This window comes from Scyliorhinus torazame, chromosome 25 (genome assembly GCF_047496885.1).
Source record: "Scyliorhinus torazame isolate Kashiwa2021f chromosome 25, sScyTor2.1, whole genome shotgun sequence".
NCBI lineage: Eukaryota > Metazoa > Chordata > Chondrichthyes > Carcharhiniformes > Scyliorhinidae > Scyliorhinus > Scyliorhinus torazame.
Genome location: NC_092731.1, coordinates 5,291,560 through 5,316,698, shown reverse-complemented (window position 1 = coordinate 5,316,698; position 25,139 = coordinate 5,291,560). Strand labels below are relative to the sequence as shown.

Below are 25,139 nucleotides of genomic sequence, written 5' to 3'. Positions count from 1 at the left end.
CGAGACAGGGAGACCAAGGAACAACAAAGAATCTGAGCAAGAGGAGGACACAGAGAAAAACAATCAAAGAGAGAGAGATGGCAGACTAACAAAAACACAGAACATCAACTAGAGAGGGTCAGAAACAGAGAGACTGCGGCAGGAATCGGGAGGCAGTAGAGACCGGGAGTGAGAGAGACAGAGAGGCAGACAAAGAGGTAGACGGAGATGACGAGTCAGAGAGGGGGATAGACAGAGAGAGACAGACAAAGATGCAGACACAGATAGTGGCAGACAGCTAGGTGGATAAACAGAGAGAGAGAGACTGATAGAGATAGAGAGACACCACGCAGAAGATGGGGGGACTGATGGAGAGAGACAGAGAGGGAGATAGACAGAGATAGAGAGATCAAGCCAAAGATAGGGGGCGGGATTCTCCACTCCCGCGCCGAAGTGCCCACGCCATCGTGAACGCCGTCGAGGTTCACGACGGCACGAAACGGCCCCGATCCCGACCGATTCAGGCCCTGACAATGGGCTAGGATCGGGGCCGCGTCATCGACACGTGCCAAGCCTTGTCGCCGCGTAAAGGCGGCGCCGCCTAGATGACGCGGCCGGCGCCGCATAACTGGCGTCACCCGTGCATGCGTGGTTGCCGTCCTCTCTGAGTCCGCCCCGCAAGAAGATGGCAGACGGATCTTGCGGGGCCGCGGAAGGAAGGCGGTGATCCTTCAGAGCGGACGGCCCGACGATCGGTGGGCACCGATCGTGGGCCATGCCACATTTGAGGTACCCCCCGGTGCAGGATCCCCCCTTCCCCTCCCGCAGGGCCCCCCCCCCAGCGTTCTCGCGCTGTTCCCGACGGCAGCGACCAGGTGTGGACGGCGCCGGGGGGAACCCGCCGTTTTGGCCTGGCCGCTCGGTCCATCCGGGCCTGAGATTAGCGGGGGTGCCGGAGAATCACTATTTTGGGTGTCTCCGGCGATCCTGCGGCCTGCGGAACTCGATGGGGCCGTTCCCACCTCTTGGTAGAATCGCGGGAGGGCGTCGGACCGGCGTCCCGGGAAATTTTGGCGGCCCCGGCGATTCTCCCAACCGGCGCAGGAGTGGAGAATCTCGCCCAGAGAGTCAGATATATATAGGGACAGACACATATAGAGAGAGCTAGAGGCAGACAGAGATAGAGGAAACAGAGAGAGAATTCTCCGTTGGCGGGATACTCTGCTTCACTGGCAGCGCACCCATGCCCACGGGGTGCCCACAATGAGAATCCCGCTGCTGGCCGGGGGAGTGCCGTGTCGGAAAATGCAGCTGGCGGACCGGAGAATCCCACCCATAAAATTCGAGCTGGAGACAGACAGAAATAAGCGCGCGCATTTTGCGCCAAAGGAGTGCCGCGAAATTGGCAGATGTGGCGGAAAATTGGAAATCCCGCCCCTGAACACGACGGCTCCATTTTCGGCCGGGTTGAATTTTGTGCTTATCTTTGGATAGTCAGGCTACTGGAGAGGTGCAGCTGTCCCTGTGGAATTAACATTAATCTTGTCGTAACTGCCCCATAGTTTGCCAAATATCAATTCAAACTGTCTTGCTTTAGCCCGAGAGCGGGAGTAGGAGGGTGGGACCTCTGGTCTCACAGGGCACTTCTTTTTGCCCCCACTGACTCATGCACCCAGCTGCCAGCCAGAGTTTTCTGTCGGAGGAGGGTGCATTGTGCAAAGGAAGACACAAGGTGGGTTTGGCCCCCGTCGCACATGGAGGCCATAGAAGCCAGTCAACAGAACAGGTGGAGGACAAAGTTAGGTCAGAAGATCAGGAGGAAGATGCATCAGGAAAGAGGAAGAGAAGAGGCAGGGCATGAAGGTACCATCTTGTGGGAATGCCGTGCACGGTCATCCTAGGACATCCTCCTTCAACATGGCGGAGAACCAGCGTGGGAAATGATTGAAGCTAAAGCCTGGGATGGTGATTGACACATGGCATGTGATCCAACTGGAACTTGGGCCACAATCCAGTGACCCCCATTCCCTGAAAGTCACTCTCAATTTGTGTACCTCAGGATCTTTCCAGGGATCATCCCAGGGTATATCCCAATCCGCGGCACACAGCTACAACCAGACTGGAACTAATACCTCCAGACTGAAAATCTGACATTCAGCCGGACATGTTTAGAAGGTCAGGTTTGCAGAACTGGGACTGTTCCAAACATCCCGATTCTCGGATTAAAATCTGGGCCAAGGAAACAAACAAAGGGACTGAGGGCTACAAATACAGAAAGGGTGAGAGATAGGTTGCTGAAAGAAGTTACAGCAATAAAAGGTTTGGTATTTGCTTAGTGTGACGAATGGAGCATTTTAGGAATATTGGCTTCTAAATATTGGGATACGTTAAGGGCTAAAAGCCTGGGGCTATAGTGTGTTTGACCGCAGTGGTCATGTTTTTAGAAAGGATTTTGTTTTGCTTCTATGAGAAACAGCAGGTGAAATTGACCAGAGGAATGTGGCTGGCCTGGTGAGGTCCCTTTTGGAAGCCTGCAGAGATCGTTTTTCAGCTTGGGGAGAGGAGGTCATTGCTGAGTGGAGCCCAGGAAGGCACTTAGATTTAGAGAAGCTTTGGGAGAGGAGGATCTGAATTCTAATCTGCCTGACCCAGAGCCCACCAGTCTCTCACAGTCGGATAGTTAGAAAAAGGTTAATAACATTACATCTACAGACGCTGAAAGATGCCCTCGTACAAACGGGAAATGGCGCTATCACATCGATCGACAGTTCCAACGCGCCACAGCAAAAAACAGCACCGTCCTCCTCTGAAAACAAACACGGGACACAACCGACAAAGTACCCTTCGTCGTCCAGTACTTTCCCGGAGCGGAGAAACTACAACATCTTCTTCGCAGCCTTCAACACGTCATCGATGAAGACGAAGGTCTTGCCAAGGTCATCCCCACACCCCCACTACTTGCCTTCAAACAACCGCGCAACCTCAAACCATTGTTTGCAGCAAACTACCCAGCCTTCAGAACAGCGACCACGACACCACACAACCCTGTCATGACAATCTCTGCAAGACGTGCCAGATCATCGACATGGGTACCACCATTACACTTGAGAACAGCACCTACCAGGTACGCGGTACATACTCATGTGACTCGGCCAACGTTGTCTACCTCATACGCTACAAGAAAGAATGTCCCGAAGCATGGTACATTGGCGAGACCATGCAGACGCTGTGACAACGGATGAACGGACATCGCACGACAATCGCCAGGCAGGAATGTTCCCTTCAAGTCGGGGAACACTTCAGCAGTCAAGGGCATTCAGCCTCTGATCTCTGGGTAAGCATTCTCCAAAACGGCCTTCAGGTCGCGCTACAATGCAAAATCGCTGAGCAGAAACTCATAGACAAGTTCCGCACACATGAGTACGGCCTCAACCGGGACCTTGAATTCATGTCACATTACATTCACCCCCACCATCTGGCCTGGGCTTGCAAAATCCTACCAACTGTCCTGGCTTGAGACAATTCACACCTGTCTAACCTTCAAGGGACCTTCAAGCAGCTATTGGATAGGTACATGGATTACGGTAAAATGATATAGTGTAGATTTATTTGTTCTCAAGGGCAGCACGGTAGCATTGTGGATAGCACAATTGCTTCACAGCTCCAGGGTCCCAGGTTCGATTCCGGCTTGGGTCACTGTCTGTGCGGAGTCTGCACGTCCTCCCCGTGTCTGCGTGGGTTTCCTCCGGGTGCTCCGGTTTCCTCCCACAGTCCAAAGATGTGCGGGTTGGGTGAATTGGCCAATGATAAATTGCCCTTAATGTCCAAATTGCCCTTGGTGTTGGGTGGAGGTGTTGAGTTTGGGTGGGGTGCTCTTTCCAGGAGCCGGTGCAGACTCAAGGGGCCGAATGGCCTCCTTCTGCACTGTAAATTCAATGATAATCTATGATTAATCTAGGACAAAGGTTCAGCACAACATCGTGGGCCGAAGGGCCTGTTCTGTGCTGTATTTTCTATGTTCTAACCTAGGGTTATCCCTATCCCTGGATCTGTAAAGACTTAATTACCTGCAAATGCTCGCATTCAAAGCATTGTCTTGCATCTTTGACTTTGTATATATATATATTTCTGGAATCTACCTCTTTATTCACCTGAGGAAGGAGCAGTGCTCCGAAAGCTATTGTTTGAAACAAACCTGTTGGACTTTAACCTGGTGTTGTAAGACTTCTTACTGTGCTCACCCCAGTCCAATGCCGGCATCTCCACATCAATAATATTTAAAGCAGAGCAGACTTGTCTGGGGACAAGGAAGAATCTGAAACACACCAGGGGAAACCAAATTTTGGAATATGTTCAACCAGAGTCTGAAGAGGTTCTAACAGGAGCAAAATCTGTTTTATAAAGCAAGTATTACTCTATCAAGTAGGGAGGCCAAAACTGTACATGGGCGCTGTACACAAAGTAAGAAATAGGCGGCCCATCTGATTTTGGTACAGTTGGGGTGAGTTCTCATCCAGGAATCCCAGAGTTGCTCAGTTAATATTTTGATAGCAAAATACCGAGCAAGTCAGCTTCAAAAGCTGACAAGGGGCAGCTGATGAGCTAAACTGAAAATCAGTCACGTAGATTCAAAACATGTTTAAGTGACCAGCACAATGAGAGCATATGACTTGGTTTATTGGAATAATTCTAATGTTAAAGGGTGACACATAAAATAGCTGGCAAAAGTGGGGTTGGGGGGTGGGGGTTTGCAAGAGAATTTGTGAGTAAGCTTTATTAAAATCCATCAGTTCTTTAAGAAAATCTTTATTCTGAGATGGAATCAATGCACACGCTGCCAGATGGATTGAAGCTTCACACTTTGCAGGTGTAGCTTTGAACTCATGATCTTAGCTTCCTTGCCCAGTACAGCAAACATATATTAATGTTGCAATTCTCTCCCCGCACCTACTTAGTGCACTGAGTCTATCGTCTATTTCCATTGCGAATTACTCTCAGAAGAGGTCGCTCGTCTGTCACCCGAGGCTTATGGCATTAGGGGCGCCGTCCCAATTCCAGCATGGCTGACCAGGAATCTCTCGCGCTCTTACCACCACCCACTGGCACCTTTGGAAGGATTTTTCAGTCTTTTTGGTTTGGCTGAGTTATGGGTGCAACTTCCCTGGCTGTCAGGTTCCGGGGTGGGACCGGAGCTGCTGGCTCAGAGGCAGGAATGCACTGCGCCACAAGATCTCCTACATTATTGCACCCTCAGTTAAATCTTCAAAGGTTTATTTTTGAAGAGAAATAAAAAGACAAGCTGCCTGCCGCCGTTTACCGTGGGCAGCACGGTGGCACAGTGGTTAGCACTGTTGCTTCACAGCACCAGGGACCCAAGTTCGATTCCCGGTTAGGCTCAATGTCTGTGCGGAGTCTGCACGTTCTCCCCGTGTCTGCGTGGGTTTCCTCCGGGTGCTCCGGTTTCCTCCCACAGGTCCTGAAAGATGTGCTTGTGAGGTGAATTGGACATTCTGAATTCCCCCTCAGTGTACCCGAACAGGAGCTGGAGTGTGGCGACTAGGGGATTTTCACAGTAACTTCATTGCAGTGTTAATGTAAGCCTACTTGTGACAATAAAGATTATATTTTTTAAAGTTTCAGAAGTAAAAGGGGAGAAATAGGAAAATGTTTTCTTCTATTTTGTTCAACACTTTTTATTAAACCCGCTGCTGATTTGTCACCTTAATTTTGCATCTAATCTCAGCGGGTTTTTGTTTTCAATTTCTGAAAGTGACATCTGAAAACATGTTGGGTTTTACCCCTGCCTCCTTGTGCCCTTTCAGCCTCTAATCTTTTTCTGCAGTGAGCAACACTTTTACCCTGCCCCATGGCCCTTTCGGCTAAGCTGCCGCGGCAAAGACTGGCCAGAATTTGCTCTTTAACAAGCCATGGGTGGCGAATTCATTCCATTGCAACAAGTCCTTCAATGTGAGAGACAAGAAACACTTACAATAGAGCGGCACCTGCAACCAGCCACAAATAGCACACCGCATTAATCAAACAACGTCCCCGCTTCTCCATCACCAATCAGAAAAGAATCACATTGGTTGGAGTCTTGAAAATGAGGCTGGAAAGCAGCATACAGCGAACTGTTAAACTCACAAATAAACCCTCTGAGGAACAATTGGACTCTCTGACCTCGCTCAAACACATTGCGTGCACCATATATTGACACAGGCAGAATCACAGACTCCCTCAGTCTATAGCTTTGCTCCACAGTCCGGTTACCCCTTGTCAGTGGAGTCAGGGATGACTTGGCATCGGGGATTTTATCTACAGTTGGACATATTCCTAGAGATTTCGATGTATGATCGCCCAGCCGGCCAAACTGCCTTTCTTTCCCCAATGCCGATATTTTAAAATGGATAAAATAAAACAAAATCCAGTATTTTAAATCGGTCTGTGGTTTTCCTTTTCGGTTGCTCGCGTCCAGGAGATTAACCTTTACTTGTGGAAGATAAAAGCTCATGGTGTAGGGGATAACATGTTAGCGTGGATAGAAGATTGGCTGGCCAACAGGGACCAGAGAGTAGGCATAAATGGCTTTTTTCTTCTGATTGGCAGTATGTGGCAGTGGGGTCCCACAGGGTCTGTTCTGGGTCCTCAACTTTTTCCAATTTACATCCATGACTTAGACGAGGGGAGCGAAGGTATGGTAGCTAAATTTTCAGGTGACGCAAAGGCAGGTACGCAGGTATGCTATGAAGAAGACATAAGCAGGTTGCAGACAGCTTGAGTGATTGGGCAAAAATCTGGCAGGTGGAATATAAGGTGGGGAAGTTTTAATATGTTCACTTTGTCAGAAGGAAGATAAAGGCAGAGTATTACTGAAGCAGAGATCGACTTCAGAATTGTGAGGCACTGAGAGATCTAGATGCCCTCGTGCATGGGTCACAAAGGGTTAGTCTGCAGGTACAGCAAGGAATTAAGATGAATGGAATACTATCCTCTATTGTGAGAGGAATTGAAGATAAAAGTGAGAATGTTGTACGTCAGTTATACAGAGCATTGGTGCGACCACATCTCAAATATTGCGTACAGTTTTGGATTCCTTATTGAAGGAAGGATGTAAATGATTTGGAGGTGGTTCAAAGGAGGTTAACTAGATCGATACCTGGAATGAGCGGGTTGTCTTATGATGGAAGGTTGGACAGTCTGGGCTTGTTTCCACTGCAGTTTAAAAGAGTGAGGGGTGACTTGACTGAAGTCGATAAGATCTTGACAAGGTGGCCGTGGAAATGATGTTTCCTCTTGTGGGTGAACCCAGAACTAGGGGGCACTGTTTTAAAATTAAGGGTCACCCTTTTAGGACAGACTTGCGGAGAATTCTTTCTCTCAGAGGGTTGTACCTCTTTGGGACTCTCTACCTCAGAAGGCAATGGTGGCGGGGGTCACTGAATATTTTCAGGTGGCGGCAGATAGATTCTTGTCGGGCAAGGAGATGAACAGCTCTTGGAGGTGGGTGGGAACATCGAACTCGGAACACAAACAGAGCAGTCGTGATATTGCTGGATGTGGAGCAGGCTCAAGGGAGTTGAATGGGCTAATTCTGCTTCTATTTTGTATGTTTGTTTGTTGGTATTGCTGAAAATCCCAGGGCAATGCTGGGTGGTTGGTAACTGTTAACCGATATTCAGTTGGCCCATTGATGTCGAGCTACCCAGTGTCTGAGAGTCCGCTAAGCTCAAACAAAGTGAACACAGCAGTAAAGTCTTTGTTGCAGCCTCCCATCTCACTATCTGGAGTTAGTCCACGTTTGCTACTTCAAGTCAACAGGAGTAAAAATGTATTGACATCGACAGCACATCCAGGCACTTTGGTAACCTCCAGCTGACTTTCATATTCACGCGCACACCCATATATATATATATAGAGAGAGAGAGAGAGAGAAAGAGAGAGAAGAGACAGAGTGCCAATATGTATTGGCACGATGTGAAAGGCCAACTTCTGCAGTTTAACCTTCAAAAAGGACTTTCACATTGAGGGGACACGTTAGTTTGAACGTGAAGTTGACGTTATTGATTATCAGAGTGGGGGAGATGAGAGTAACAGTTCCCTGACAGTTTCTGACACAAACCACTGGGCTCAATCCAATTTTGATAATGCAGTGAGATTCTGCTTTCTAATGGGAGCTCCCGGAGTTGGGAAGGAAGCCACAGGAATGACTTGCTTCATTGGATCAGTGATCCCGTGAATTTCCGAATGGAGGGACCTCATTTGAATAGGTGTCTGTGGACTCTTCTCCAGGTATAGGGGTTGGGGGTTGGGGGATAGGGGTTAGGGGATTAGGGATTGGGGGATAGGTGTTGTGGAGATAGGGGAATAGGGATTGGGGGATAGGTGTTGGGGGAAAGGGGTTGGAGGTAGGGGCTGGGGGAATAGGGATTGGGGAAGGGAGGTTGAGGGGTTAGGTGTTGGGGAGATGGGATTTGGGCAGATAAGAGTTGAGGGGACGGGATTGGGGGTAAGGGATTGAGGGGGTAAGGGATTGAGGGGGTAAGGGATTGAGGGGGTAAGGGATTGAGGGGGTTAGGGATTGAGGGGGTTAGGGATTGAGGGGGTTAGGGATTGAGGGGGTTTGGGGTTGGGGATGGGAGTTGGGAGTCGGGGTGTTGGGATAAGGGTTGGGGGTGATAGGGGTCGGGGGTTAGGGATTGAGGGATAGAGGTTTGGGGAGATGGGGTTTGGATTTAGGGTTTGGGGAGATGGGGTTAGGGGTTCGGCATTGTGGGATAGGGCTTGTGGGGTTAGGGTTGGGGGTTAGGGGTTGGGGATAGTAGTTGGGGGTTAGATGTTGGAGTCTAGGGGTGGGAGTTTGGATTGTTAGGGATGGGGGTTAGGGGCAGGAGGTTGGGGTTTGGGGGGGTTAGGATTTTGGGGGGCTTGGGGGGGTTAGGGTTTTGGGGGTTTAGGGGTTGGGGATAGCAGTTGGGGGTTAGATGTTGGGGTCTAGGGGTGGGGGTTTGGGGGCTTAAGGGATGAGGGATTTGGCGGGTTAGGGGGGATTGGGGGGGTTAGGGGTTTGGGGGGTTAGGGGTTGGGGATAGTAGTTGGGGGTTAGATATTGGGGTCTAGGGGTGGGGGTTTGGGGGGGTTAGGGGTTTGGGGGTTAGGGGTTGGGATAGTAGTTGGGGGTTAGATGTTGGGGTCTAGGGATGGGGGTTTGGGGATTTAGGGGTTTTGGGGGGTGAGGGGGTTTTGGGGGGTTAGGGGTTTGGTGTTTTTTGGGGGGTTAGGAGTTTGAGGGGTTAGGGGTTTGGGGGCTTAGGGGTTTGGGGGTTAGGGGTTAGTGGGGTTAGATGTTGGGGTCTAGGGGTGGGGGGTTAGGGGTTTTGGGGATTTGGAGGTTTTGGTTTTTTTGGGGGGTTAGGGGGTTTTGGGGGTTGGGGGGTTGGTTTTTTTTGGGGGGGTTAGGTGTTTGGGGGGTTAGGGGTTTGGGGGTTCGGGGTTAGGGGGGTTTGGGGGGTTAGGGGTTTGGGGCAGGAGGTTGGGGTTTGGGGAGGGTTAAGGAGGTTTGGGGGTTAGGGGGTTGGGGGTTATGGTTTGGGGGGTTAGGGGTTTGGGGGGTTAGGGGTTTGGGGGTTTAATGGTTTGAGGGTTAGGGGCAGGAGGTTGGGGGGTTAGGGGTTTGGGGGTTTAGGAGCAGGAGGTTGGGGTTTGGGGGTTAGGGGTTTGGGGGTTAGGGGTTTGGGGGGTTAGTGGCATGAGGTTGGGGTATGAGGGGTTAGAGGTTTGGTGTTTGGGGGTTAGGGGTTTGGGGGGTTTGCGGGGGGTTAGGGGTTTGGGGGGTTAGGGGCTTGGGGGTTAGGAGTTTGGGGGTTAGGGATTTGGGGGGTTAGGGGTTGGGGGGTTTGGGGGCTAGGGGGTTAGGGGTTTGGGGGGTTAGGAGTTGGGGGTTAGGGGTTTGGGGGGTTAGCGGTATGGGGTTAGGGGTTTGGGGGGTTAGGGGTTTGTGGGGTTAGGGGTTTGGGGGGTTAGGGGTTTGGGGGGTTAGGGGTTTGGGGGGTTAGGGGTGTGGGGGGTTAGGGGTGTGGGGGGTTAGGGGTGTGGGGGTTAGGGGTGTGTTTTTTTGGGGGGTTAGGGGTTTGAGGAGTTAGGGGCAGGAGGTTGGGATTTGGGGAGGGTTAGGGAGGTTTGGGGGGTTAGGGGGTTGGGGGTTATGGTTTGGGGGTTTAGGGGTTTGGGAGGTTAGGGGAAGGAGGTTGGGGTTTGGGTGGTTAGGGGTGTTAGGGATTTGGTGGTTAGGGTTTGGGGGGTTAGGGGTTTGGGGGTTAGGGGCTTGGGGGGTTAGTGGCATGAGGTTGGGGTTTGAGGGGTTTGGCGTTTGGGGGGGTTAGGGGTTTGAGGGGTTTGGGGGTGTTAGGGGTTTGGGGGTTAGGAGTTTGGGGGATTATAGGGGTTTGGGGGTTAGGGGTTTGGGAGTTAGGGGGGTTGGGGGGTTAAGGATTGGGGCTTAGGGGTTAGGGGTTTGGGGCATTAAGGTTGGGAGGGTTAAGGGTTGGGGGGGTTAGGAGTTTGGGGTTTAGGGGTTTGGGGGGTTAGGAGTTGGGTGGGTTAGGGGTTGGGGGTTTCGGGATTGGGGGTGTTAGGGGTTGGGGGGTTAGGGGTTTGGGGGTTAGGGGGGTTAGGAGTTGGGGGGTTTGGGGGGTTTGGGGTTGTGGGGTTGGGGGTTGAGGGGGTTAGGGGTTGGGGAGTTTGTGGTTGGGGGTTAGGGGTTTGGGGGATTAGGGATTTGGCGGGTTAGGGGGGATTGGGGGGTTAGGGGTTTGGGGGGTTAGGGGTTGGGGATAGTAGTTAGGAGTTAGATGTTGGGGTCTAGGGATGGGGGTTTGGGGTTTTAGGGGTTTTGGGGGGTGAGGGGGTTTTGGGGGGTTAGGGGTTTGGTGTTTTTTGGGGGGTTAGGAGTTTGAGGGGTTAGGGGTTTGGGGGCTTAGGGGTTAGGGGTTAGTGGGGTTAGATGTTGGGGTCTAGGGGTGCGGGGTTAGGGGTTTTGGGGATTTTGGGGTTTTGGTTTTTTGGGGGGGTTAGGGGGTTTTGGGGGTTGGGGGGTTAGGTGTTTGGGGGGTTAGGGGTTTGGGGTTAGAGGTTTGGGGGGTTAGGGGGGTTTGGGGGGTTAGGGGTTTGGGGGGGTTTGGGGGGTTTGGGGCAGAAGGTTGGGGTTTGGGGAGGGTTAAGGAGGTTTGGGGGTTAGGGGGTTGGGGGTTATGGTTTGGGGGTTAGGGGTTTGGGGGTTTAGTGCTTTGGGGGTTAGGGGCAGGAGGTTGGGGGGTTAGGGGTTTGGGGGGTTAGGGGTTTGGGGGTTTAGGAGCAGGAGGTTGGGGTTTGGGGGGTTAGGGGTTTGGGGGTTAGGGGTTTGGGGGGTTAGTGGCATGAGGTTGGGGTATGAGGCGTTAGAGGTTTGGTGTTTGGGGGTTAGGGGTTTGGGGGGTTTGCGGGGGGTTAGGGGTTTTGGGGTTAGGGGTTTGGGGGTTAGGAGTTTGGGGGGTAGGGATTTGGGGGTTAGGGTTTGGGGACTAGGGGTTTGGGGGTTAGGGGTTTGGGGGTTAGAGGGGTTAGGTGTTGGGAGGTTTGGGGTTTGGGGGGTTAGGGGTATGGGGGTTAGGGGTTTGTGGGGTTAGGTGTTTGGGGGGTTAGGGGTTTGGGGGGTTAAGCGTTGGGGGGTTAGGGCTGTGGGGGTTTAGGGGTGTGGGGGGCTAGAGGTGTGGTTTTTTGGGGGGTTAGGGGTTTGAGGGGTTAGGGGCAGGAGGTTGGGGTTTGGGAGGGTTAGGGAGGTTTGGGGGGTTAGGGGGTTGGGGGTTATGGTTTGGGGGTTTAGGGGTTTGGGGGGTTAGGGGAAGGAGGTTGGGGTTTGGGTGGTTAGGGATTTGGGGGTTAGGGTTTGGGGGGTTAGGGGTTTGGGGGTTAGGGGCTTGGGGGGTTAGTGGCATGAGGTTGGGGTTTGAGGGGTTAGGCGTTTGGGGGGGTTAGGTGTTTGGGGGGTTTGGGGGTGTTAGGGGTTTGGGGGTTAAGAGTTTGGGGGATTATAGGGGTTTGGGGGTTAGTGGTTTGGGAGTTAGGGGGGTTAGGGGGGGGTTAAGGGTTGGGGGCTTAGGGATTGGGGGTTAGGGGTTTGGGGCGTTAGGGGTTGGGAGGGTTAAGGGTTGGGGGGGTTAGGGGTTGGGGGGTTAGGAGTTTGGGGGGTTAGGAGTTGGGTGGGTTAGGGGTTGGGGGTTGGGGGGTTAGGGGTTTGGGGTTGTGGGGTTGGGGAGTTTGGGGTTTGGGGGGGGGTAGGGGTTTGGGGGGGTTAGGGGGTTAGGGGTTGGGGGTGTTAAGGGTTTGGGGGGGGTTCAGGATTTGGGGGGTTAGTGGCTTGGGAGAGGGGCAGGGATTTGGGTTACGGGCAGGGATTGTGATAGGGGCAAGGCGTTATGGTTGGGGGGGGGGGTTGGGGTTGGGGGAGCTGTCAGCGGGAGGCTGCAGCTGGGGAGCCAGGAGGACGGATGTGGGAGAGAGTGGGGGTAGATTGTGAGGGGTCGGTGAACCTCTGTCACAATAGTGCACGGTGTCCTCGTGAGATAGAGAGGGACATTCCTCCTCTCCTGGCCCAGATAATGTGCCCCGAAGTAGAACTAACTAACTAACATACTCACTCACTCATTCACTCACTCACCTCTTCCCTATTCCCTCTTCCTATCTCTCCCCTTTCCCCTTCTTGCTCCATTATCCCTTCTCCCGTTCAGTTGGGCCCAAGGTTGAGTTTGGAGTTCACATATTGGTGGATGTTTAAATAAGGGGTTTGCTCCCTTCCTGCTCACCTCGAGTACATTGCAGAAGAACAATTGGGGAAAGTGCTGAAATGAGAGGGTGCGAGTGATGTTTTACAACTGAACCCAGTGCCGTCTCCACCCAGCTTCCAGTAATTGGAATTAATGAGCGTTTTCTAACGTTTTGGAGAACTGTGTCATAGACCATACCTACAGTGCGGGAGGCCTTCCGGCCCCTCGAGTCCGCGCCGACCCACCTAAGCCCTCACTTCCACCCCATCCCTGTGACCCAATAACCCCTCCCAACCTTTTTGGCCACTGAGGGCAATTTAGCATAGCCAATCCACCAATTCTCAAAGTGTCTGTGTGACTGAGGATTGAACGTCCAGTCTGAAACGCCGGTGTAAGGACAGATTGCACACAGTCTGATTTCCTCAGCCAAACACTCTTTCCATCGGGGAAAGAAAGCTAAGTCCCACCTCAGTGCTGCAGACCACTTAATCACTCCCAAAATTCAATCCAGACCTAAAGACAAAAGCAATCACATCACACACCATATACTTTCCACAGAAGTGATTAGACTTTTACAAACGTGCGACGGCGAAAATGGAATTTGGCAGTCGTGTGTCTCCGTGTACTGAGCAAAATGGTGCTCGCAATCCTCTCCGAGGAATTGTTCAGAGGACGCCAGCGACAAAGCTGTTTTGTATTCTCAAAGAGTCGGCAACGCATCGCAATCAGATTCACCACTGACAGGCCTGGCCAGCCTGGCGCTTCCAAGTGTGGCGGATAACCTAATTGAAAACACTTTAACATCTTTAATTTGTCGTTTTATCCCCCTAACCTTTTCTACCCCGGGGACAACAATCGCAGTTGCTCTCGAACCTCCACATACCTCCATGTCTCGGTCTATTAGGGGACAATACACCGGATTGTCGCTACACCATGTGCTCTGTCAGATTACAAGCAAAGAGCGTTTCGTATTGCAGGACAATTCAGGATTTTAAAAAAAATTGCATAGATGCGAATGGCAAGTGATTCAGTGAATATGCTTTGGAATTCTGCCCAAAGTGTGTGAATAATAAAGGATTTATTCCAGCGGAATTTTACACAATAAGCATATTCACTGACAAGCTCCTAATGTTCAATGTACAAGGCTTTTTTTATATGATATGCAGGGAAGAGAGATGATTTAACCGCACTGGTTCATCCTCCTGTGAAAATATACTTCCCCACCTCAGTCTCTAACCTGCTCAGAAATGCTGCCAGTTTTACTTGCACTGGGCTGCAGATCTGCATTCTGCACATCGCTCTCCAACCTGCATTTCCTGCCCCCACACCCCACCCCACCCCAGTCTGTTCATGTCTTCACTTAAAAGCCGCTCTGGTTTGTCCATTCCGACACAGAGGAAGGAAGAATGTATCTGTGGGGCTGGGACCAGCAAACATTGGGACCACCGCATCATGGCGTATCCTCACTCAAGTACATCGCACGCTGTTTGTTTGATCGTCCTCTCAAATATCCTCAAGGCGAAGGTGCCCATTTCTTTTAAATTTAATAATTTTTATTACTGTCGCAAGTAGGCTTACATTTACACTGCAATGAAGTTACTGTGAAAATCCCCTAGTCGCCACATTCCGGCGCCTGTTCGAGTACACAGAGGGAGAATTCAGAATGTCCAATTCACCAAATGGAGCACGTCTTTCGGGACTTGTGGGAGGAAACCGGAGCGCCCGGAGGAAACCCACGCAGACACGGGGAGGACGTGCAGACTCCGCACAGACAGTGACCCAAGCTGGGAATCGAACCTGGGACCCTGGTGCTGTGAAGCAATAGTGCTAACCACTGTGCTACCGTGCCGCCCAAATCTTCCTGACAACTCATTCCTCTGACACAGGGGACGGGATTCTCCGGTTCCGCCAGCTGAGTGTTTCCCGGCCGCATGCCGTTCGCTGGAAGTTGGCTGCTGTCTCCCTGCCGCTCGTCTTTGGGACTTCCCATGGAAGCCAACTTACACCTCCGGGAATCCCGCGGGGACAGCGAATCGGACCGGCCGGAGATTTTGACCGGGATCTCTCACCACATGTTCTGCACCAGAATCGAATGAAGTGTGTCCTGGGAAACCCGTCTCGGACTGCACAGATTGTCCGTGCGAAGCCTCACTCAGATTCCGGAGTCGCCATCACGGTGCATTGTAGAGGTCTGGCACTACCCTGCAGCCTTGTTTAACTCCACCAGTAACTGGGGATGGGTTAGAGGGCCTACCATCACCCAGGACGTGTGTGAGCATGGCGCTGTGGACCTGTCGATCCTTTGTGATGAATTTCTCAGTCAAACAATAATTATCGAACAAACAGTTTGAAAGATTTTTTTTCAAGATACCACTGTGATGATTGCTCTCCTAGGCTATCTGGAGGCTGAGCTTCAATTCTTGGAGAATCTTGGGATTTCTGGCATGTTGGAATCCTTGTCCTATCTCAGGACACAGGTTAGCGTTCCCCAATTCATGCAGGAGTCTTGGAGTTGTCGACAGAAGAGACTTTCACGCCATCGATCGAGGCCCAAAGCCAAATCCGATCCCGGAGGCCGGATATCTGACTCCAACACCTCAGTACTTGCTGATTGGCCACTCTGCAGATACATGGGAGAAATGACAATGAAGGAATCAAAGTTCTGGGAATGCTAAACGCTGCTGAGGGAGTGTTCCTGTCGGTTATAGCAACAAAAATACATCTTTAAACCCCCCCCGGCAGGTTGGCAAATATTTCACTTTCAAATAACATTTCCTGATGCGTTGAAGAAGGATTATACTTTTCAACATGTCCATATTCTGGATGTGTAATCAGCACTCAGAGCAGGCCTCTGCCCCAGCACCCAGAGCAGGTGGATCACCCCAGCACTCAGAGCAAACCTCTGCCCCAGCAGTCAGAGCAGGCGGATGGCCCAGCACTCAGAGCACGCTGATGCCCCAGCACTCAAACCATGCTGATGGCCCGGCACTCAGAGCAGGTGGATCGCCCCAGCACTCAGAGCAGACTGATGCCCAGCACTCAAACTGTGCTGATGGCCCAGCACTCAGAGCAGGCTGATTGCCCAGCACTCAGAGCAGGTGGATCGCCCCAGCACTCAGAGCAGGCTGATGCCCAGCACTCAAACTGTGCTGATGGCCCAGCACTCAGAGCAGGCTGATGCTCCAGCACTCAGAGCAGGCTGATGCTCCAGCACTCGGAGCAGGCTGATGCCCCAGCACTCAGAGCAGGCTGATGGCCCAGCACTCAGAGCAGGCTGAGGCCCCAGCACTCAGAGCAGGCTGATGGCCCAGGACTCAGAGCAGGCTGATGCCCCAGCACTTAGAGCAGGCTGATGGCCCAGCACTCAGAGCAGGCTGATGCCCCAGCACTCAGAGCAGGCTGATGGCCCAGCACTCAGAGCAGGCAGGTGCCCCAGCACTCAGGGCAGGCTGATGCCCCAGCACTCAGAGCAGGCTGATGCCCCAGCACTCAGTGCAGCTAGATGCCCCACCACTCAGTGCAGCTAGATGCCCCAGCTCTGACAGACACAGAGGAACTAAAGCTCATTTAAAAAGTCACAACACAGCATTATTGCTGCCAAAGGCCTTTCCTCCTCAATGTTTATCAGTTTGTACCAATTACAACTCCCCCTCTTGTTTCACAGCCTCGCTGCCTCCTGAATCTTCTACCTCTCTTTGCGCACTCTGCCCCTCCCCCCATTCTTTTCTTCTCTCTTTTGATCCTATTTGGACAACAGTGGGTAAAATTCTCCGGTCCCCCAGCCGTGTATTTCGCGGCCGTGTGCCATTTGGTGGTGGGATTCTACCTTCCTGCCGCTTGTCAATGGGATTTCCTATTGAAACCCCTCCCTACACCGCTGGAAAACCCGCGGGCGGCTGTGCGCTGCCGGCGGGAAAATGGGATGGCAACGATCGGAGACTTCTGGCTGGTATTTGTGTCCCGTCTTTCTTCCTGAATATCTTTACAGAATTGCTGCACAGACGCCAGAAAGAATCCTTTGTCTTTTAAAGGGGAATTAGATGACTATCTTAAGGGGAACATTTTACGGGCGGCACGGTGGCACAGTGGTTAGCACTGCTCCTCACAGTGCCAGGGACCCAGGGTCGATTCAGGCCTTGGGTCGCTGTCTGTGTGGAGCCTGCACGTTCTCCCGTGTCTGCGTGGGTTTCCTCCGGGGGCTCCGGTTTCCTCCCACAGTCCAAAGATGTGCAGGTTAGGTGGATTGGCCATAATAAATTGCCCCTTAGTGTACAGAAAGATTAGGTGGGGTTACTGGGTTACGGGAATAGGACAGGAGATTGGGCCTAGGTGGGGTGCTCTTTCCGAGGGTCAGTGCAGACCTGATGGGCTGAATGGCCTCCTTCTGCACTATATTAGTCTGTGATTCAATGCTGTGATCTATCACCTCTCCACAGTTCCCCTTTCTCGCTCTGTTCTGTGTTGTCAGTGGAGATGATTGGTGAATTCACAGTGCAATCAGTTCTCACGCAAAATGGAAAGTAAGCTCCTCCAACCCATTTGATACTTGAAAAGATTGGGGGCTCAGATCTCATCGCAGCCACCAGCCCTTCCAAAGTGGCAGGATACCGATCGGCATGTTGTTACCGGGGGAATAGGAGGGCGTGCACCACCTTTAACCTCTGGCCACCCCCAAGTGAAAATCTACCTCCCCATCCCCACCTCTCTGCTTCCCTCTTTTCACTCTGTCTCACCCTTACTTTTCACCCTCACCGGGTCATTATAGAACGTTCCTCCTCCCCACCCAATGAATCACCCTCCCCGTGTCCAAGATTGTACTGGCACCACCCAGTGTCCAGCACGCACACTGCCCTCAACCTGACGCCGGGATGTTTGCATCATTGTAGACTTCGGAACTCAGTGAACATTGAAGGAGATAGTTGTGTGAGGCGGTGTCGCGTTGCCACATTGGCTGCGTGAGGAGTTTGTGGGAGAGCAGTGCTCACTTCAGGGCAGGGTGACATTCACAGGCACACTAACCACCCCAACAACAGGATGCGAAATGAACAGACGGGTGGCTGTAATACAGGAACAAGGTGATTGCCGATCCTTCCACAGAAAACAAGCCGATTGACAGGTATGGGTTATTTATTAATAATTGCACCCAATTTGCTCCCTCCTCGCTTGTTGCTCACATATTGTGGTTTTGGGTTCCTCAAGTACCTGCAACTTTCCCCCCAGAGCTGTAAGAGGCCATTCTTCACCTGTGAGCACAGAAAGGCAACGTAACTACGGGAGAATCTATATCCTGGTTTCATGGAATCATAGAATCCCTACAGTGCAGAGAAGGCCATTCGACCCCTTGTATGTGCACTGACCCTCTGAAAGAGGACCCGATCTAGGCCCATTCCCTATCCCCTTAATCCCCTAACCCCACCGAATCTGCACATCTTTGGACACTAAGGGCAATTTACCATGGCCAATCCACCTAACCTGCACATCTTTGGACTGTGGGAGGAAATCGGAACACCCGGAGGAAACCCACGCACACACGGGGAGAACATGCAAACTCCACCCAGACTGTGTCTACAAATTAAATACTTCCAACACTGGGCAGCAATTAGGAGCAGAAATCCTTGTCGAATTTCCTCCTCTCTAGACCATAGACACCGAGGCAAACTATGCTGACCTCCTGCCCAACTGGGGTCAGTTCATCGAGCGCAGGTTGATGTTTGCACCCAGGGTCTTGTTTGCTTGTCCGATGTACCAGCCAGTGCCTTTGCACCTTGAACCATTTGGGTATTGTCCCAGACTGGTTACTGAGAGAGGAAGGCAGGTGGCCTCCTGTACATAAAGGACAGGAGGAGGCCATTGATCCTCTTTGTTGTATCTTCAGACTAACCGTACAAAAGAAGTAGATTGCTGATGCACGTGAGCTGGAAGCAACATTAAGGGCAGTTTATTGAATAGGTCTTCACTGGACAAAGGCTGGTACGAGACTAAGTGTAAAATCACGTGCAGTAGCGGGTGATGTCACACATGTTGCGTGCTCAATTTGCAAAGATACCCAACACAAAGCAGCAATAACACACAGATATACCACCCTCACTCAGCCTGTTTCCCAATAACCCACAGATATAACACCCTCAGTCCCAATAACCCACAGATATAACACCTTCAGCCTGTTTCCCAATAACCCACAGATATAACACCCTCAGCCCCAATAACCCACAGATATAACACCCTCAGCCCCAATAACCCACAGATATAACACCCTCAGCCTGTTCCCCAATAACCCACAGATATAACACCCTCAGCCTGTTCCCCAATAACCCACAGATATAACACTCTCAACCCCAATAACCCACAGATATACCACCCTCAGCCCCAATAACCCACAGATATACCACCCTCAGCCTGTTCCCCAATAACCCACAGATATAACACCCTCAGCCTGTTCCCCAATAACCCACAGATATACCACCCTCAGCCTGTTCCCCAATAACCCACAGATATAACACCCTCAGCCTGTTCCCCAATAACCCACAGATATACCACACGCAGCCTGTTCCCCAATAACCCACAGATATACCACCCTCAGCCTGTTCCCCAATAACCCACAGATATACCACCCTCAGCCCCAATAACCCACAGATATAACACCCTCAGCCTGTTCCCCAATAACCCACAGATATAACACACTCAGCCCCAATAACCCACAGTAATACCACCCTCAGCCCCAATAACCCACAGATATACCACCCTCAGCCTGTTCCCCAATATCCCACAGATATAACACCCTCAGCCTGTTCCCCAATAACCCACAGATATACCACCCTCAGCCTGTTCCCCAATAACCCACAGATATAACACCCTCAGCCTGTTCCCCAATAACCCACAGATATACCACACTCAGCCTGTTCCCCAATAACCCACAGATATACCACCCTCAGCCTGTTCCCCAATAACCCACAGATATAACACCCTCAGCCTGTTCCCCAATAACCCACAGATATACCACACTCAGCCCCAATAACCCACAGATATAACACACTCAGCCCCAATAACCCACAGATATAACACCCTCAGCCCCAATAACCCACAGATATAACACCTTCAGCCTGTTTCCCAATAACCCACAGATATAACACCCTCAGCCCCAATAACCCACAGATATAACACCCTCAGCCCCAATAACCCACAGATATAACACCCTCAGCCTGTTCCCCAATAACCCACAGATATAACACCCTCAGCCTGTTCCCCAATAACCCACAGATATACCACCCTCAGCCTGTTCCCCAATAACCCACAGATATACCACCCTCAGCCTGTTCCCCAATAACCCACAGATATGACACCCTCAGCCCCAATAACCCACAGATATAACACCCTCAGCCCCAATAACCCACAGATATAACACCTTCAGCCTGTTTCCCAATAACCCACAGATATAACACCCTCAGCCCCAATAACCCACAGATATAACACCCTCAGCCCCAATAACCCACAGATATAACACCCTCAGCCTGTTCCCCAATAACCCACAGATATAACACCCTCAGCCTGTTCCCCAATAACCCACAGATATAACACTCTCAACCCCAATAACCCACAGATATACCACCCTCAGCCCCAATAACCCACAGATATACCACCCTCAGCCTGTTCCCCAATAACCCACAGATATAACACCCTCAGCCTGTTCCCCAATAACCCACAGATATACCACCCTCAGACTGTTCCCCAATAACCCACAGATATAACACCCTCAGCCTGTTCCCCAATAACCCACAGATATACCACACTCAGCCTGTTCCCCAATAACCCACAGATATACCACCCTCAGCCTGTTCCCCAATAACCCACAGATATAACACCCTCAGCCCCAATAACCCACAGATATAACACCCTCAGCCTGTTCCCCAATAACCCACAGATATACCACACTCAGCCCCAATAACCCACAGTAATACCACCCTCAGCTCCAATAACCCACAGATATACCACCCTCAGCCTGTTCCCCAATAACCCACAGATATACCACCCTCAGCCTGTTCCCCAATAACCCACAGATATAACACCCTCAGCCTGTTCCCCAATAACCCACAGATATAACACTCTCAACCCCAATAACCCACAGATATAACACCCTCAGCCCCAATAACCCACAGATATAACACCTTCAGCCTGTTTCCCAATAACCCACAGATATAACACCCTCAGCCCCAATAACCCACAGATATAACACCCTCAGCCCCAATAACCCACAGATATAACACCCTCAGCCTGTTCCCCAATAACCCACAGATATAACACCCTCAGCCTGTTCCCCAATAACCCACAGATATAACACTCTCAACCCCAATAACCCACAGATATACCACCCTCAGCCCCAATAACCCACAGATATACCACCCTCAGCCTGTTCCCCAATAACCCACAGATATAACACCCTCAGCCTGTTCCCCAATAACCCACAGATATACCACCCTCAGACTGTTCCCCAATAACCCACAGATATAACACCCTCAGCCTGTTCCCCAATAACCCACAGATATACCACACTCAGCCTGTTCCCCAATAACCCACAGATATACCACCCTCAGCCTGTTCCCCAATAACCCACAGATATACCACCCTCAGCCTGTTCCCCAATAACCCACAGATATAACACCCTCAGCCTGTTCCCCAATAGCCCACAGATATAACACCCTCAGCCTGTTCCCCAATAACCCACAGATATAACACCCTCAGCCTGTTCCCCAATAACCCACAGATATAACACCCTCAGCCTGTTCCCCAATATCCCACAGATATAACACCCTCAGCCTGTTCCCCAATAACTCACAGATATACCACCCTCAGCCTGTTCCCCAATAACCCACAGATATAACACCCTCAGCCCCAATAACCCACAGATATAACACCCTCAGCCTGTTCCCCAATAACCCACAGATATACCACCCTCAGCCTGTTCCCCAATAACCCACAGATATAACACCCTCAGCCCCAATAACCCACAGATATAACACCCTCAGCCTGTTCCCCAATAACCCACAGATATAACACCCTCAGCCTGTTCCCCAATAACCCACAGATATAACACCCTCAGCCCCAAAAACCCACAGATATAACACCCTCAGCCCCAATAACCCACAGATATAACACCCTCAGCCTGTTCCCCAATAACCCACAGATATACCACCCTCAGCCTGTTCCCCAATAACCCACAGATATACCACCCTCAGCCTGTTCCCCAATAACCCACAGATATGACACCCTCAGCCCCAATAACCCACAGATATAACACCCTCAGCCCCAATAACCCACAGATATAACACCTTCAGCCTGTTTCCCAATAACCCACAGATATAACACCCTCAGCCCCAATAACCCACAGATATAACACCCTCAGCCCCAATAACCCACAGATATAACACCCTCAGCCTGTTCCCCAATAACCCACAGATATAACACCCTCAGCCTGTTCCCCAATAACCCACAGATATAACACTCTCAACCCCAATAACCCACAGATATACCACCCTCAGCCCCAATAACCCACAGATATGCCACCCTCAGCCTGTTCCCCAATAACCCACAGATATAACACCCTCAGCCTGTTCCCCAATAACCCACAGATATACCACCCTCAGCCTGTTCCCCAATAACCCACAGATATAACACCCTCAGCTTGTTCCCCAATAACCCACAGATATACCACACTCAGCCTGTTCCCCAATAACCCACAGATATACCACCCTCAGCCTGTTCCCCAATAACCCACAGATATAACACCCTCAGCCCCAATAACCCACACATATAACACCCTCAGCCTGTTCCCCAATAACCCACAGATATACCACACTCAGCCCCAATAACCCACAGTAATACCACCCTCAGCCCCAATAACCCACAGATATACCACCCTCAGCCTGTTCCCCAATAACCCACAGATATACCACCCTCAGCCTGTTCCCCAATAACCCACAGATATACCACCCTCAGCCTGTTCCCCAATAACCCACAGATATAACACCCTCAGCCTGTTCCCCAATAACCCACAGATATACCACACTCAGCCTGTTCCCCAATAACCCACAGATATACCACCCTCAGCCTGTTCCCCAATAACCCACAGATATAACACCCTAAGCCCCAATAACCCACAGATATAACACCCTCAGCCTGTTCCCCAATAACCCACAGATATACCACACTCAGCCCCAATAACCCACATATATAACACCCTCAGCCCCAATAACCCACAGATATAACACCCTCAGCCTGTTCTCCAATAACCCACAGATATAACACCCTCAGCCTGTTCTCCAATAACCCACAGATATAACACCCTCAGCCCCAATAACCCACAGATATAACACCCTCAACCCCAATAACCCACATACATTACACCCTCAGCCTGTTCCCCAATAACCCATAGATATAACACCCTCAGCCCCAATAACCCACAGATATAACACCCTCAGCCTGTTCCCCGATAACCCACAGATATAACACCCTCAGCCCCAATAACCCACAGATATAAACCCTCAGCCCCAATAACCCACAGATATAACACCCTCAGCCTGTTCCCCAATAACCCACAGATATAACACCCTCAGCCCCAATAACCCACAGATATAACACCCTCAGCCCCAATAACCCACAGATATAACACCCTCAGCCTGTTCCCCAATAACCCACAGATATAACACCCTCAGCCTGTTCCCCAATAACCCACAGATATAACACCCTCAGCCTGTTCCCCAATAACTCACAGATATACCACACTCAGCCTGTTCCCCAATAACCCACAGATATACCACCCTCAGCCTGTTCCCCAATAACCCACAGATATAACACCCTCAGCCCCAATAACCCACAGAATATAACACCCTCAGCCTGTTCCCCAATAACCCACAGATATACCACACTCAGCCTGTTCCCCAATAACCCACAGATATACCACCCTCAGCCTGTTCCCCAATAACCCACAGATATAACACCCTCAGCCCCAATAACCCACAGATATAACACCCTCAGCCTGTTCCCCAATAACCCACAGATATAACACCCTCAGCCTGTTCCCCAATAACCCACAGATATAACACCCTCAGCCCCAATAACCCACAGATATAACACCCTCAGCCCCAATAACCCACAGATATAACACCCTCAGCCTGTTCCCCAATAACCCACAGATATAACACCCTCAGCCTGTTCCCCAATAACCCACAGATATAACACCCTCAGCCTGTTCCCCAATAACTCACAGATATACCACACTCAGCCTGTTCCCCAATAACCCACAGATATACCACCCTCAGCCTGTTCCCCAATAACCCACAGATATAACACCCTCAGCCCCAATAACCCACAGAATATAACACCCTCAGCCTGTTCCCCAATAACCCACAGATATACCACACTCAGCCTGTTCCCCAATAACCCACAGATATACCACCCTCAGCCTGTTCCCCAATAACCCACAGATATAACACCCTCAGCCCCAATAACCCACAGATATAACACCCTCAGCCTGTTCCCCAATAACCCACAGATATAACACCCTCGGCCCCAATAACCCACAGATATAACACCCTCAGCCTGTTCCCCAATAACCCACAGATATAACACCCTCAGCCCCAATAACCCACAGATATAACACCCTCAGCCCCAATAACCCACAGATATAACACCCTCAGCCTGTTCGATCATTTAATTAGATTATTGCTCATCTGTACCTCAACATCAGCCACCCTACTTTGTTCCGTAACCTTGAACTCTCTTATCCAACAAAAATCTATCCATCTCAGACTTAAAATTTGTAGTTCGGCCCCAACTTCACCCGTTTATTTGGTGAAGGGTGTGTCGCCGCGGGGCCTGGGACAGAGGCACCTGCAATATATGTATGTGTGTTGAATACCTAGCCTTGCATCTACAGACGTGCACACATCACAAATACACAGTAATAATGCACACACACGAACTATAATTACACAGTAAGAAGTCTTACAACACCAGGTTAAAGTCCAACAGGTTTGTTTCGAATCACTAGCTTTCGGAGTGCAGCTCGTTCTTCATTATGATTATAATTATACACATACCATAATGCACACTAACAATCTTATATAATCCTAAAACCTGCTTCTAAGTTAAACGTAGCAGTTTGCGAGGCATCATGGGATTTATGGCGAATGGACTTGACCATTTGTGAAACCTTGTTAGTTCCCAGGGACATACATGGAATGGCTAGTGCAGTGGGACATCCCTTATCTGCAGCTGCCTCACAGAGCCACAGAACCCAAGGAAAGGGGGGGGGGCTTCCACCCATCGTAGATCACCCAGCCCCATGCTGCCTGGCAACCAATAACTGTTATT

At 50.9% G+C, this 25,139-nt stretch overlaps 1 protein-coding gene across 2 annotated transcripts in view; it reads left to right on the top strand.

Moving 5' to 3' along the window:
• LOC140402265 (leucine-rich repeat and fibronectin type III domain-containing protein 1-like protein) overlaps positions 1-25,139 on the top strand; it is a 470,908-nt gene that overhangs the window by 260,350 nt on the left and 185,419 nt on the right. The gene's annotated exons all lie outside the window — the stretch shown is intronic.